Consider the following 14,954-nt stretch of genomic DNA (forward strand, 5'->3'; position numbering starts at 1 on the left):
GCCACTAGGTGGCAAAAGCGTCTAGAGATCAATGGTAGTGGATGAGGCCCTGTGTGGCAATTATGTCTTTCCCTCTCCTCCTCTCTAAAACAATATGGAGAAAAAAAAAAAAAAACTTAAAAGGAAAATAGGCTTCAGGGGTTATATCAAATAGTAAGGGGTTACATTAAATTGTTACAGAATGTGGACGCAGTCCGATTGATTCATCCCGGCCTGGCGGTGGGTGTGGGTGGTGGTGGGAGGGGGATTGTGGGGGAATGAGGGATGGTGTCCTCAAGAGAATTGACCCAGAATCCCCGGAAGAAGATCTGGTTGCCCTACAGCAACAGCCAGCCGGCTCTGCACGCCTGCCAACCAACATGGTGTTTGCATGACCAACTGCCCGACACTCATCTCCATGGTGGGCCTGCCTGCCATGGTCAATACCTACATTTATGAGATGCTGACCCACTACCTGAACTGGATTGGTGTGCACACTCGGGAATTCAACGTTGGCCAGTATCACCGGGACATGGTCAAGACGTATAAATCTTTTGAGTTTTTCCTCCCAGACGATGAAGAGAGCCTGAAAATCCAGAAGCAGTGTGCTCCAGCAGCTCTCTGTGACATCCGGGGTTTTCTCAGTGAGGATGGGGGACATGTGTCGGTTTTTGATGCAACTAATACCACCAGAGAACGGAGAGCAACCATCTTTAATTTTGGGGAGCAGAATGGCTACAAGACCTTCTTCATTGAGTCTATCTGTGTGGATCCTGAGGTCATAGCTGCCAACATCGTGTAAGTGAACCTGGCCAGCTCTGATTATGTTAGCCACAGAGGATTACATGAGGCACATGGAGTGCTATGAGAACTCCTATGAGCCACTGGATGAGGACCTGGACAGGGATCTGTCCTATATCAAGATCATGGACGTAGGGCAGAGCTACATGGTGAACTGTGTAGCTGACCACATCCAGAGCCGAATCGTATATTACCTCATGAACATCCATGTGACTCCCCGCTCCATCTACCTGTGCCGGCATGGGGAGAGCGAGCTCAACCTCAAGGGCCAGATTGGCGGGGACCAAGGACTATCTCCCTGGGGCAGGGAGTTTGCCAAGAGTCTGGCTCAGTTCATCAGCCACCAGAACATCAAGGATCTGAAGGTCTGGACCAGCCAGATGAAAAGAACCATCCAGACCACAGAGGTATTGGGTGTGCCCTATGGGCATTGGCAGGTCCTCAACGAGATAGATGCGGGTGTCTGTGAGGAAATGACCTACGAGGAAATTCAGGCCCATTATCCACTGGAGTTCGCCCTACACGACCAGGAGAAGTACCGTTACCGGTATCCGAAGGGTGAGTCCTATGAGGACCTGGTCCAGCGACTGGAGCCTGTCATCTTGGAATTGGAGAGACAGGAGAACATGCTGGTCATCTGCCACCAGGCTGTGATGCGAGGCCACCTGGCACACTTCAAAGACAAGGCAGCAGAACAGCTGGCCTACCTCAAGTGTCCCCTTCACACGGTCCTGAAGCTGACCCTTGTGGCTTACGGTTGTAAAGTGAAGTCCATATTCTTGAATGTGGCAGCTGTGAATACACACTGAGACAGGCTGCAGAATGTAGACATCTCCAGGCCTCCAGAGGAAGCCCTTGTCACAGTCTCTGCTCACCAGTGACCACATGCCATCCACTGAGGCCCCTGTGCAGGAGTTGGTTGAGTCTCCACACGAGGTCATTCCAGGTTCCTCTCGTGTTTACATTACGGGCATTGTCACCATGCAGGAGCACCGTCGAAGCTGTGCCTGGCTGGCAGTGCCCAGAGCCCTCAGCCTAGCCCAGGGTCTCCTTGTTGACAGCCAGCGACAGGGTTGGATGTGGCTGCTGATATGCTCAGAATCCCCAGGCTATTTGCTGTGCAGCTGGTTGAGCTCCTCCTTTGCCCCACTTTCTGGCCCCTTTGCTGTTGCAGCCATAAATGTGAAAGGGAACATCTCACGGAGAAGTCCTCACTGTGGCTCAGCTGCCTGGGTGCACAAGGCAACCCCTGGCCGGGCTCTTCCCGTCCTCTTCATAGCCAGGTCTTCCTGGGGTGCTGAGTATCTCCTACTCAAGACGAGGCCAACTCTCCCCATCCCTCCCTTCCAGGAATGGAAGCGCTGCAGCCGCTGGCCAGGCCTATTGGGCAGTCGCCCACATTCGGCATTCCTCGAACAGCATGCTTGTTTTGGCACATTGTGACACTGAAGGGAAAGGGAACATTGGAGGTGCCCTTTCCTGACTTCTACCAAGGCCTATGCCGAAATATGCCCAGCTGTTCTCAAGAACTTAACTGGGCGACCATGGAAAGATGGGCCAGCTGTCCTAGTTACCTTCACAGTGCACACACCAAAGTGCTCAAGGAGCCTGGGCTCTCCTTGCCTGGTCATTGTCACCTCTGTCCACACAGGAGTATGCATTGCTGGCAAGGATGTTCTTTGCTGTGAGTGGCTCAGAGCTACCCTTTGTCCTGTTAGCTCCTCCCTGGTGTTTGTTACTGTCCACATGTTGTACTGAGGAAGGAGGAAAACAGGCCTTGGAGGCAGCCACTGGCCCAAGGAGAAGTCCTCAGCCCGTCAGCTTTGTCTCATGTCATGGGAGTCTGATAAAAACAACCTTGTGGAGCCTCTGAGTTCTTGTAGGTTTATGCAGCCAATTATGGCTCAGTTTCTCAGCTAGCCAACAGACTGACATGCAGGGCTGGAACCCATACCAGTGGCTGGTGCTCTGCTGCCCACAAACGGGACCTTGGTAAGCCAGTTCCCTGCATCCAAGAGCCTTTCCAAGTCTGGGCCTTTTCAGCCTTGCCACTCCCATTGTCTGTCTGTAGCCTGCAGAGTCCACCAGGCCCTAAGAGAAGTCAGTGTCCCTGGTCCTGACAAGTGGCCTCCCTCTCCCTCCGTCCTTCCCTCCCTCCCTTTTCTCCCTCTCTCTCTCTCTCTCAATCTCTCTCTCTCTCTCTCTCTTCAAAGCTGTAGACAAACAGGAATAAATGTCTGGAATGAGCCTGACCCTCTTTGGCTCGATTCCTGTCAGAGCCCTAAGCCCCATCTTTGGTCCAGAAGACCATACTGTTGCCTTTGGGACATGGGGAGTGTAACCTTTGCTTTTGTGTCTCTCCAAGTTTGGGTGACTTTTGTCATCTGGACATACTTGTTAGCCATAGAGAATCCCTTTGGTCGGCAGCTGTGAATCTACCTGATGTCACCTGCAAAAAGACCACCGAGGCCTTTTATCTCTGCACGGAGGGGGAGGCGGGAGCCACGTTACAAGAGGGACTGCATGGGGCAGAGGTGTGTCTGGGAGTTAGGGCATGCATGGGAACAGCCCCTCCCTCAGCTGCCTTGGAGTGGCTACAAGGTGCATGGGCCGCAGGCATCATCCTGCTCTCCCTAGAATGGATGGCGTTGGATTTCAACCATGCATTGCACTGTGTCCAGCATTCTTTGCAATAAATACTTTTTAAAACATGAAAAAAAAAATTGTTACAGAATGTTGTGGAATCCCAGTCGATGGAGTTTAGCTAGCAGGTGATGTGGGAGGGAAAGGGACAGCATGTATTGTGAATCTAAGAGTGGCTTGTTTAATTTGAGGAAGCACCTTTCCATGTAACCCAAGCTCCCCGGGATTTCATGATCCTTCTAGGGTCACAATTTGAAATTTTAGAGGTGTACAGGAGATTCCCAGGACCCTCAAGTTTCACATTACTTTAAATGAGTTTCACTCAAAGACTGCTTTCCGCAGGGCCTAAACAGAGTTTGACTAGAACCCTTGTCCAAGTCTTGTCTATGTTTGACATCTCATGGGAATTCTAGTCAACCATCATTGGAGAGGATAGGCTGGAGGATGTGGCTCAGTAGTCACTGGTCCTGAGGCATGCTGGCACCTGCCCACTTTGTCACAATGGATTCACAATGTTGCTAGGCAACCAGATGCTGCTGCCCCTTCTTGTCTGAGTGTTCCACAGATGGTAAGGCAGAGCATCTTTCAGTGGCGTGTTCTGATGGTGCTTGAGACTAGCATAGCTTAGTGTGAGCACTAACACTGGGGGCTTGGGTTACTAATATTCTTATTGGAAGGGCTGCGGGGGGACTATAGACAGACAGTGGGGTGGGGAGGGAGGGTGAATACAAGCTGAACTGGGATAAAGGAGGGGGATAGAGTCTTGCACGAAAGAAGCGGCCAGCAAGGCCATAAACTCTGCCATGAAGCGATTCCTGTCCTTTGGGTACTGGGCCTCCAAACCAGAGCAGGCTGGTTTCCTGCCAGGGTTCAAGTCCTTGGGAAAGATCCCCAAAGATGCTTGCCTGGTGGATGTTGACAAGATACGCAATCTCGTCATGCTTAGGATGTATCACGTTTCCCAAACGACAAGAAAACAAGGTAAGAGAGACCACAGGTGTGACAGCCAGGAAGGGTGATTGGCAGCAGGGCCTGAGGTGGAGAAGTGACACCCTTCTGGGCTTGGCCCATGGGAGAAGAGAGAAGGGAGCCCCAAGAACTGCTGTCATGGAGGATGCTGGGTCTTATTCCCATCACAGGCTCCTCAGCATCTTGTCTTGTACACCGAGGATGAGTCTAGGTACCAGAGCTTCATTTAGGAGAGCAAAACCCAACTCTTAGCTGGTTCCCAAATCCCCTATTAGTACCTCCCCGCTTAGTAGCAGTCTATTGGCAACTAAATAGTGAGTTGTCTACCAAAATAGAGAATGAATATATCGAGTATATAATGGGGTTTCTGTACTTATTTTTTTCACTCTGACATTCCTTTAGCTGAATGTTTCTTGTATATCAAAGGAAGGATTACTTTGTTTGGAGTGGGTTTTTTGGAGCCACTTTGTTATTCAAACGCTTTAAAGAACCTATACTTCTTTAGAAAAATAAAACGTACTGAAATGCTGCTAGTGAGTTGACTAAAACTGCCACAGACATGGTGAATATTGTGGAAGGTTACTTGGATGCTGTCTTTATGTTGTGTATTAAGAGAAAAGTTTAAATCATGCCAATTACAGATGAAAACATCCAGAATTATAAGTGTCATTTCCATGAGAGAGGGGGTGAAGTGTGTGATCAACAGCAGTTTAGCCAAGCATGGAGGTGCTGCCCACAAGCATACCTAGTGGGATGTTGGGCTGGAAATATAGCAAAATTAAGGTCACCACAGCTTTTTGAGATTAATGTTGAAAAACACACCTTAGACTCATTGTAATACATAACCTTTACATCATATCTCAAAATCGAGTATCATTTTATTATTTTACTTAAATGTTTGTTAATAGCAGTAAGAGCACTGATTATAATATCTGATGAAGATTGAGCTGGTATGTGTTTTAAACAGCTCTCAGGATGTCTATCTATTCCTACTGAAGCATCACAATGGTTTTCTGTAATGTCACTAGGATTTTCAACCCCCATTTCATGGATGAGAGGACTGAGTTATCAAGTACACAAGACCTGCATAATAGGAGGAAAGATGACATCAAAATAATGAAGAGACCAATTCAGAGAATACATGATGGAGAGTGGAGTTGGGAAAAGGAAATAGAGGGGTTAGGAAATTATGGCTTGCCTATAATTATACAGTTTATCAGTGGAGCACTATGTTAAGGTATGGAGAGTTGGCTTAGTAATTAAGGTCCTTGCCTGTAAAGCCTATGACCCATCTCCAACTCTTCAGATCCAATCTTAGCAAGACACATGGAGGAGAGGCAAGCACAAGGTCACACATGCCTACTAGTTGGCACAAGCCTCTGGAGTTTGATTACAGTGGCTGAGGTCCTGGCATGCCATTTTTCTCACTCTCTCTTGCTCTTCCTAATGTAAAATAAAAAAGTATATTCAAAAAGAGAAATGCTGCTTGGCATTGTGGCACACTCCTTTAATCCCAGCACTTGGAAGGCAGATCTAGGACGATCATGATGATCAAGATTTCAAAAGAATGATTGTAAATATGTTCAAAGAGGTCAAAGAACAAATCAAAAGAATCAAAGAAGAAATCAAAGAGGAAATCAAAAGAATCAAAGAGGAAATCAAAGAAGACGCAGGACACCAATTTAATGAAATAAAGAAGGCAATACAAGACATAAATAAGGAAATAGAAATAATAAAGAAAAACCAGTCAGAATTACTAGCAATGAAGAACACAGTTAATGAAATTAAAACATTCTGTAGAAAATGCATATACTATGCTTATCAAACTGCCCAGTAAGCTCTTCTCTTCATGTTCATACCCTTATATTAATGCTACTCTCACTTGTGGTAGAGAATCTTCTCTTTTCAGATGGCAGTGACTTTGGGATGACTCTGAAAGCATCATTGTGCTGGAAAGATTGACGAGTGTGTTCAGTACTGCAATATCTCTATCACACCTTCCAGGGCTCAGAATTTATTGTGGAAGAGGTGGCAGAAAGAATGTAAAAGACAATGAAGGGTAGAACTACTTACAACATGCTCCCCACCAGAAACAAAATGGCTTGGATATCCATGACCTCACAGTGCCTGACACTACCAACACAAGACCATCAAAGTTAGGCGGAGAAGATTGGGACATCAAAATAAATGAGAGACTGATTGAGATGGGGTGTATGGAGTTTCAAAGTGGAAAGTGGGGGGAGGGAGGGTATTTACATGGGATAATCTTATAATGATGGAAGTTGTTAACTTAAAAATTGAAAAAGAAAAAGAATGGCTAGGACTTCCAGTTAAGATGGTGGCTTAGGAACCAAACCAAAGCAGCCGAGTGGAGGAAAAGGCAAAGAATACCCAGCAAAATACACACTTTTACTAAAAAGTGAGGTGTATAAGAAATTAAAAAGGCAGCAGACATGTTAGGTGTCATGGTCGAAGGCTGATGAGCAGCTCTGTCCCCTGTCCGTGGTCTTCACTGCAAGGAGACCAGGTGAGCCTCCCACTGTGGAACGTGAACGGCTGGCAGTGTGGTTTCCTTTGGCATCTGGAGCTTTCCAAAGAAGAAAGCGTACAATCTTCTGTTTGGAGTACGGAAGACCCCTGGCCCAAGACCTCCATATTTATATATATACACACATACATATATATACACACAAACACACATATATATATATGTATACATACATACATATGTCTCTAAAACAAACAACACACACAAACACACACACACACACACACACACACACACATATATACATATACATATATATGTTTTTATTTGCTTGTTTTGTTCAAGATAGAGTCTTGCTATAGCTCAGGCTTACCTAGAATTCACTATGTAGTCTCAGGGTGGCCTGAAAGTCACAGTGATCCTTCCTACCTCTCCCTCACGAGTGCTGGAATTAAAAGTAGGCCACCACTCCTGGCATAAAAGAATTTTTTTAAAGGCTGGAGAGATTTCTTAGTGGTTAGAGCACTTGTCTGCAAAGCCAAAGGACCCTGGTTCAATTCCCCAGGACCCACGTGAGCCAGATGCACAAGGTGGTGCATGTGTCTGGAGTTCGTTTGCAGTGGCTGGAGGCCCTGGCGTGCCCATTCTCCCTCTGCACTCTCTCCTTCATCTGCCTCTTTCTCTCTCTCAAATAAATAAAATATGCTTTTTTATTTTTTTAAATATATTTTTTTAATTTATTTATTTGAGAGTGACAGACAGAGAGAAAGACAGATAGAGGGAGAGAGAGAGAATGGCCGCGCCAGGGCTTCCAGCCTCTGCAAACGAACTCCAGATGCGTGCGCCCCCTTGTGCATCTGGCTAACGTGGGACCTGGGGAACCGAGCCTCGAACCGGGGTTCTTAGGCTTCACAGGCAAGCGCTTAACCACTAAGCCATTTCTCCAGCCCAAAATATGCTTTTTTCATTGAAAAAAAAAATCAGCAGAGAAGTAGGAGAGATGCAGGGCATCTAGAGCCCACATAGGCAGACCTAAGAGGCTCTGGAAGCAGTGGCTCCAGCAGCGGCAGCCCCGACTCCATCTCCAGTACTGGCATCACCACCTCTGGCATTGGCATCACCGGCTCCAGCAGCAGCAGCGGCAGATCCAGCAGTGGCAGTGCCAGGTCTGTGGGGCCACAGCTGCCAAGCTTGGCTTGCCCCACAAGAAAAGCCAGTGCCCAGCTCCAGAAAACAGAACAGTGGTCCAGCGATCCAGCCAGCCTACTTGAACCCACAGGGAACCAAAGAGGGACGCATAACTGAGACCAAATTCATCCAAAAAGGTAACTAGGATTGTACCAGGGAAGGATGTTACTTGGTCACAAGCTGACTTGGAACCCTCAGCAGATCAGAAATCTTAACCTCTTTGTTGATAGATGATCTGATTGTTATAATGTCTACTCTTGCATAAATACTCGGTGCTGTCTTTCATCGAATGTGTACATTGTTTACTTATATTTTAGAATCTATCTGTATTTTGTTCCACTCAGCCTACTTGAATACTCCCATAGCAAGCAAACCCAACCCCTAGGAACACCTTTGTAGATACTCTGAGAGTCTTAAGAGCCACACCTAACACCTTAAGCTCCTACCCTGAAGATATATAACATCAAATCAATTAATACAACTAAGAATACCCAGCTAGCTAGTAAACCCGAGCATTAACATAATCAAAGATGCAAAAATATATAGATTATAACACAAGAAACATTAAAAATCAAGACAATATAAATCCACCAAAAAGTATTAATGCATCATAAATGACCTCCACTGAGAATGAGTTAGAGGAAATCCCTGAGAAAGATTTCAAAAGAATGATTGTAAAGATGTTCGAAGAAGTCAAAGAACAAATCAAAGGAATCAAAGAGGAAATAAAAGGAATCAAAGAAGATGCAGGACACCAGGAAAAAATAAACAGAGAGGCATCTGGACTAAATGAGGTCATAGAAAGAATAGACTTAACAGATATGTACAGGACATTCCATCCAAAGGCTGCAGAATACACATTCTTTTCAGCAGCACATGGAACATTCTCTAAAATAGACCATATATTAGGACACAAAGTAAATCTTAACAAATTCAGGAAAATTGAAATAAGTCCTTGTATTCTATCTGACCACAATGGAATTAACTACAAATCAGTAGCAAGAAAGGCTATACAGCATACACAAAATCATGGAAACTAAACAATACACTACTAAATGATGAATGGGTCAATGAAGAAATCAAAAAGGAAATCAAAACAGTTATAGACTCAAGTGATAATGAGAACACAACATACCAAAATCTCTGGGACACAATGAAGGCAGTTCTAAGAGGTAAATTTATAGCCTTAAGTGCCTATATTAAGAAATTAGAAAGGTCGCAAGTAAACGACCTAATGCTTCGCCTTAAAGCCTTGGAAAAAGAAGAACAAGGCAAACCAAAAATCAGTAGACGGGAAGAAATAATAAAGATTAGGGCAGAAATTAATGAAATAGAAACAAAAAGAACAATCCAAAGAATTAATGAAACCAAGAGTTGGTTCTTTGAAAGGATAAACAAGATTGATAAACCCTTAGCAAATCTGGCCAAAAGAAAGAGAGAAGAGACACAAATTAATAAAATCAGAGATGAACAAGGTAACATCACAACAGATTCCAGAGAAATTCAAAAAATCATAGGGACATACTATAAAAGCATATACTCCACAAAGTATGAAAATCTGAAAGAAATGGATGATTTCCTTGATCTATATGACCTACCTAAATTAAATCAAAATGAGATTAATCACTTAAATAGACCTATAACAAACATGGAGATCCAAACAGTTATCAATAATCTCCCAACTAAAGAAAGCCCAGGCCTGGATGGATTCATTGCTGAATTTTACCAGACTTTTAAGGAAGAGCTAACACCATTGCTTCTTAAGCATTTCCAGGAATTAGAAAAAGAAGGAATTCTACCAAACTCCTTCTATGAGGCCAGCATCACCTTGATACCAAAAGCAGCCAAACATAGAACAAAAAAAGAAAATTACAGACCAATCTCTCCTCATGAACATAGATGGAAAAATTCTCAACAAAATATTGGCAAACAGAATACAAGAGTATATCAAAAAGATCATTCACCCTGACCAAGTAGGCTTTATCCCAGAGATGCAGGGATGGTTCAATATACGCAAATCTATAAATGTAATACATTACATAAACGGGTTGAAGGACAAAAATCACATGATCATCTCATTAGACGCAGAGAAAGCATTTGACAAAATCCAACATCCTTCATGATAAAAGTCCTACAGAGACTGGGAATAGAAGGAACATATCTCAATATAATAATGGCTATTTATGACAAGCCTACAGCCAACATATTACTAAATGGGGAAAAACTGGAAGCTTTTCCACTAAAATCAGGAACAAGACAAGGGTGTCCACTGTCCCCACTTTTATTTAATACAGTTTTGGAAGTCTTAGCCATAGCAATAAGGCAAGAGACACACATAAAAGGGATACAAATTGGAAAGGAAGAGATCAAGTTATCATTATTTGCAGATGACATGATTCTATACATAAAGGACCCTAAAGACTACTAGCAAACTGTTAGAGCTGATCAAAACCTACAGCCATGTAGCAGGATACAAAATAAATACACAGAAATCAGTAGCCTTCATATATGCTAACAACAAACACACAGAGGATGAAATCAGAGAATCGCTCCCATTCACAATTTCATCAAAAAAAAAATAAAGTACCTTAGAATAAACCTAACCAAGGAAGTAAAGAATCTCTACAATGAGAACTTTAAAACACTCAAGCGAGAAATTGAAGAAGACACTAGAAAGTGGAGAAACATCCCTTGTTCCTGGATTGGAAGAATCAATATTGTGAAAATGGCAATCTTACCAAAAGCAATCTACACATTTAATGCAATCCCTATCAAAATTCCAAAGGCATTCTTCATGGAAATAGAAAAAACATAAATAGAAAATTCATTTGGAATCACAAAAATCCTCAGATATCTAAAATAATACTGAGCAACAAAAATGAGGCTGCTGGTATCACCATACCCGATTTTAACCTATACTACAGAGCCATCGTAACAAAAACAGCATGGTACTGGCACAAAAACAGACATGTGGATCAGTTGAACAGAATAGAGGACCCAGATGTAAGCCCAAGTAGCTATAGCCACCTGATATTCGATAAAAATGCCAAAAATACTCATTGGAGAAGAGACAGCCTCTTCAGCAAATGGTGTTTTGAAAATTGGATATATATCTGCAGAAGGATGAAAATAGATTCTTCTCTCTCACCATGCACAAGAATTATGTCCAAATGGATTAAAGACCTTAACATCAGACCTGAAACTCTGAAACTGCTAGAGGAAAAAGTAGGGGAAACCCTTCAACATATCAGCCTTGGCAAAGACTTTCTGAATACAACCCCAATTGCTCAGGCATTAAACCCACAGATTAATCACTGGGACCTCATGAAATTACAAAGATTTTGCACTGCAAAGGACACAGTGAAAAAAGCAAAGAGGCAACCTACAGAAAGGGAAAAAATCTTCGCCAGCTATATATCTGATAGAGGATTAATATCTAGGGTATACAAAGAAGTCAAAAAGTTAAATAATAAGGAATCAAACAAGCCAATCAAAAAATGGGCTATGGAGCTAAATAGAGAGTTCTCAAAGGAAGAAATACGAATGGCATATAAGCATCTAAAAAAATGTTCTACGTCACTAGTCATCAGGGAAATGCAGATTAAAACTACATTGAGATTCCATCTCACTCCTGTCAGATTGGCCACCATCATGAAAACAAATGATCATAAATGTTGGCGGGGATTTGGAAAAAAAGGAACTCTTCTGCAATGCTGGTGGGAATGCAATCTGGCCAGCCATTGTGGAAAACAGTGTGGAGGTTCCTAAATCAGCTAAAGATTGATCTACCATATGACCCAGCTGTAGCACTCCTAGGCATATATCCAAAGGACTCATCTCATTTCCTTAGAAGTACGTGCTCAACCATGTTTATTGCTGCTCAATTTATAATAGCTGGGAAATGGAACCAGCCTAGATGTCCCTCAACAGATGAGTGGATAATGAAGATGTGGCACATTTATACAATGGAGTTCTACTCAGCGGTAAAGAAAAATGAAGTTATGAAATTTGCAGAAAAATGGGTGGACCTGGAAAGTATTATCCTAAGCGAGGTAACCCAGGCCCAGATGTTCTCCCTCATATGTGGATCCTAGCTACAGATGATTGGGCTTCTGCGTGAGAAGGAAAATACTTAGTAGCAGAGGCCAGTAAGTTAAAAAGGAGACATAATGGGTAGAGAAAGGAAGGGAGGAGGATACTTAGTAGGTTGATATTGTATATATGTAATTACAATGATTGTAACAGGGAGGTAATATGATGGAGAATGGAATTTCAAATGGGAAAGTGTATGGGGGGGCGGGAGGGAATTACCATGTTATATATTTTATAATCATGGAAAATGTTAAAAATTTAAAAAAAGATGAAAAAAAAATTTAAAGAATATTACCAATTTAGAGACAATATGATATTATTTTTCCAAAAATATGAAATTGGGCTGGAGAGGTGGCTCAGCTGCCAAAGGGACATGCTTTCAAAACCTACTGGCTGGGGTTTTATACCCCAGTTCCCACATGGAAGGCAGATGCACAACATGATGCATGAATCTGGAGTTTGTTTGCCACAGCAACAGGCTCTCTCACACCCATTTATCCCACACACAAACGATCAATAAATCAACGAATAAATAAAATATTTGGGGCTGGAGAGATGGCTTAGCAGTTAAGCACTTGCCTGTGGAGCCTAAGGACTCCAGTTTGAGGCTCGATTCCCCAGGACCCACGTTAGCCAGATGCACAATGGGTGTGCATGCATCTGGAGTTCGTTTGCAGTGGCTGAAGGCTCTGGGGTATCCGTTCTCTCTTTCTCTATCTGCCTTTCTCTCTGTCTGTCGCTCTCAAATAAATAAATAAAAATAAAAATAAATAAAATATATGGGCTGGAGAAAATGCTTTGCAGTTTAAGCACTTGCCTGCAAAGCCAAAGGACCCAGGTTTGATTTCCCAGTACACAGGTAAAGCCAGACGCACCAGGTGGCAGAAGCGTCTGGAGTTTGTTTGCAGTGGCTGGAGGCCCTGGCACACCTATTTCTCTCTCTTTGGTCCCAACACTTGAGAGGCAGAATTAGGAAGATCACAGTGAATTCAAGGCCACCTTGAGAATGCACAGTCAATTCCTGGTAAGCCTGGGCTAGAGTGAGACCCTACCTCAAGAAACCAAAAAAAGCAGAGTGTGGAGGCACACGCCTTTAATCCCAGCACTCTGGAGGCAGAGGTAGGAGGATCACTGTGAGTTCAAGGCTACCCTGAGACTACATAGTGAATTCCAGGTCAGCCTGGACTAGAGTGTAACATTATCTTGAAAAACCAAAAACAAAAAAAACCTAAAGGTGTGCAGGGGAAACAACTGCTAGGGGAGGACTCTCTGATGGAGCTGCCTACACATGGTGGTGCAATGTGCTCGAGACTCTCCATCGAGCTGCCTGCTAGTGACGTCACGTGCTCCAGAGACACAGCTTCACTTTTGTAATCTAAATTTTTGTAAGTGAATTTGATGATTTTCAGAACTTTAGGGAAATACAAAAGCTTTGCAGGGCACAGTGGCACATGCTTTTAATCGCAGCACTCGGGAGGCTGAGGTAGGATCTTTGTGAGGTTGAGGCCACTGTGAGACTACATAGTGAATCCCAGGTCAGCGTAGGCTAGAGCAAGACCCTACTTTGAAAACCCAGAGCTGGATAGATGGCTCACCATTTAAGGAGCTTCCCTGCAAAGCCTAACAACCTGGGTTCAATTCCACTAAGCCATATCTCCAATCCAACATTTCTCTTTTTTTTTTATTATTTGAGAGAGAAAAAGAGGAAGTATGGGTGCCCCCAGAGCCTCCAGCTGCTGCAAACAAACTCCAGTTGCATGTGTTACCCTATGCTTTTACATGGGTCCTGGGGAATCAAACCTTGGTAATTTGACTTTGCAGGCAAGCACCTTACATGCATTGCTAAGCTATCTCTTCAGCCTCCAACAGTACTTTTTATTCTGTGTTTCTTTTGCTTTGTTTAGTATTTTATTTATTTATTTGAAAGAGACAAAGAGACAGGGATGGAGGGAAGGAGGAAGAGAGAGAGAGAATGGGCACTCCAGGGCATCCAGCCACTTCCAAGGAACTCCAGATGTATATGCCCCCTTGTGCATCTGGCTTGTCAGTCCCGGAAAATCGACCGTGAGTGTGAGGGGGTCGGGCAGCGTGGTGAGCGTGCATTGGGGCTGGACGACTCATACTTACCTGGCAGGGGAGATACCATGATCACGCAGGTGGTTTTCCAGGGCGAGGCTTCTCCATTGCACTCCGGATGTGCTGACCCCTGCGATTTCCCTGAATGCCGGAAACTCGACTGCATAATTTGTGGTAGTGGGGGACTACGTTCGCGCTCTTCCCTGGTCTTGGAGTTCAAAGTCAGAAGTCACTGACATACTTGTTATGACAAGAAGGGGCTTTTTTAGTATGTGAAAATAGGATTTGTCGTAGTATAGTCACATGATGATTGGGAATTAATTGCTAATGAATGAAGTCATTTTTTCTAGCTCCTCGAATACTGATCTATTATTGTTGTATTTATTTTTAGGGGTCTCTGTCATGTAGTTCTCTGTTACCATTTAAATGTTTTTGTTCTGCAGAGAATCAGTTCAGTGTTTGTTTTTTTTCTTTTCAAGGTAGGTCCTCACTCTAGCCCAGGCTGACCTGGAATTCATTATGTATTCTCAGGGTGGCCTCATCTCATGGAGATCTTCCAACCTTTGCCGCCAGAGTGCTGGGATTAAATGCATAGGCCAACACACCTGGCTCCTTACTTTTTTTTTAAACCCTATGCCTCAAAGTATTTCTGGTAGTTCAGTGGCTTTTTTTTTTTTTTTTTAACTGATTCATGAACTGGTAAAGCAGCAATGCTACA

General features: G+C 43.7%; 1 non-coding gene and 1 pseudogene across 1 annotated transcript; both read left to right on the forward strand.

Annotated features, from left to right (window-relative positions):
• Window positions 1-264: 264 nt before the first annotated feature.
• On the forward strand, window positions 265-3,484 carry LOC101611619 (annotated as a pseudogene).
• A 10,795-nt stretch (window positions 3,485-14,279) lies between these two features.
• LOC123462672 lies at window positions 14,280-14,442 on the forward strand. The gene has a single exon (XR_006638453.1). It is a non-coding gene; the product is annotated as a U1 spliceosomal RNA (small nuclear RNA).
• Window positions 14,443-14,954: the final 512 nt, after the last annotated feature.

This window comes from Jaculus jaculus, chromosome 7 (assembly GCF_020740685.1).
Source record: "Jaculus jaculus isolate mJacJac1 chromosome 7, mJacJac1.mat.Y.cur, whole genome shotgun sequence".
Lineage (NCBI taxonomy): Eukaryota > Metazoa > Chordata > Mammalia > Rodentia > Dipodidae > Jaculus > Jaculus jaculus.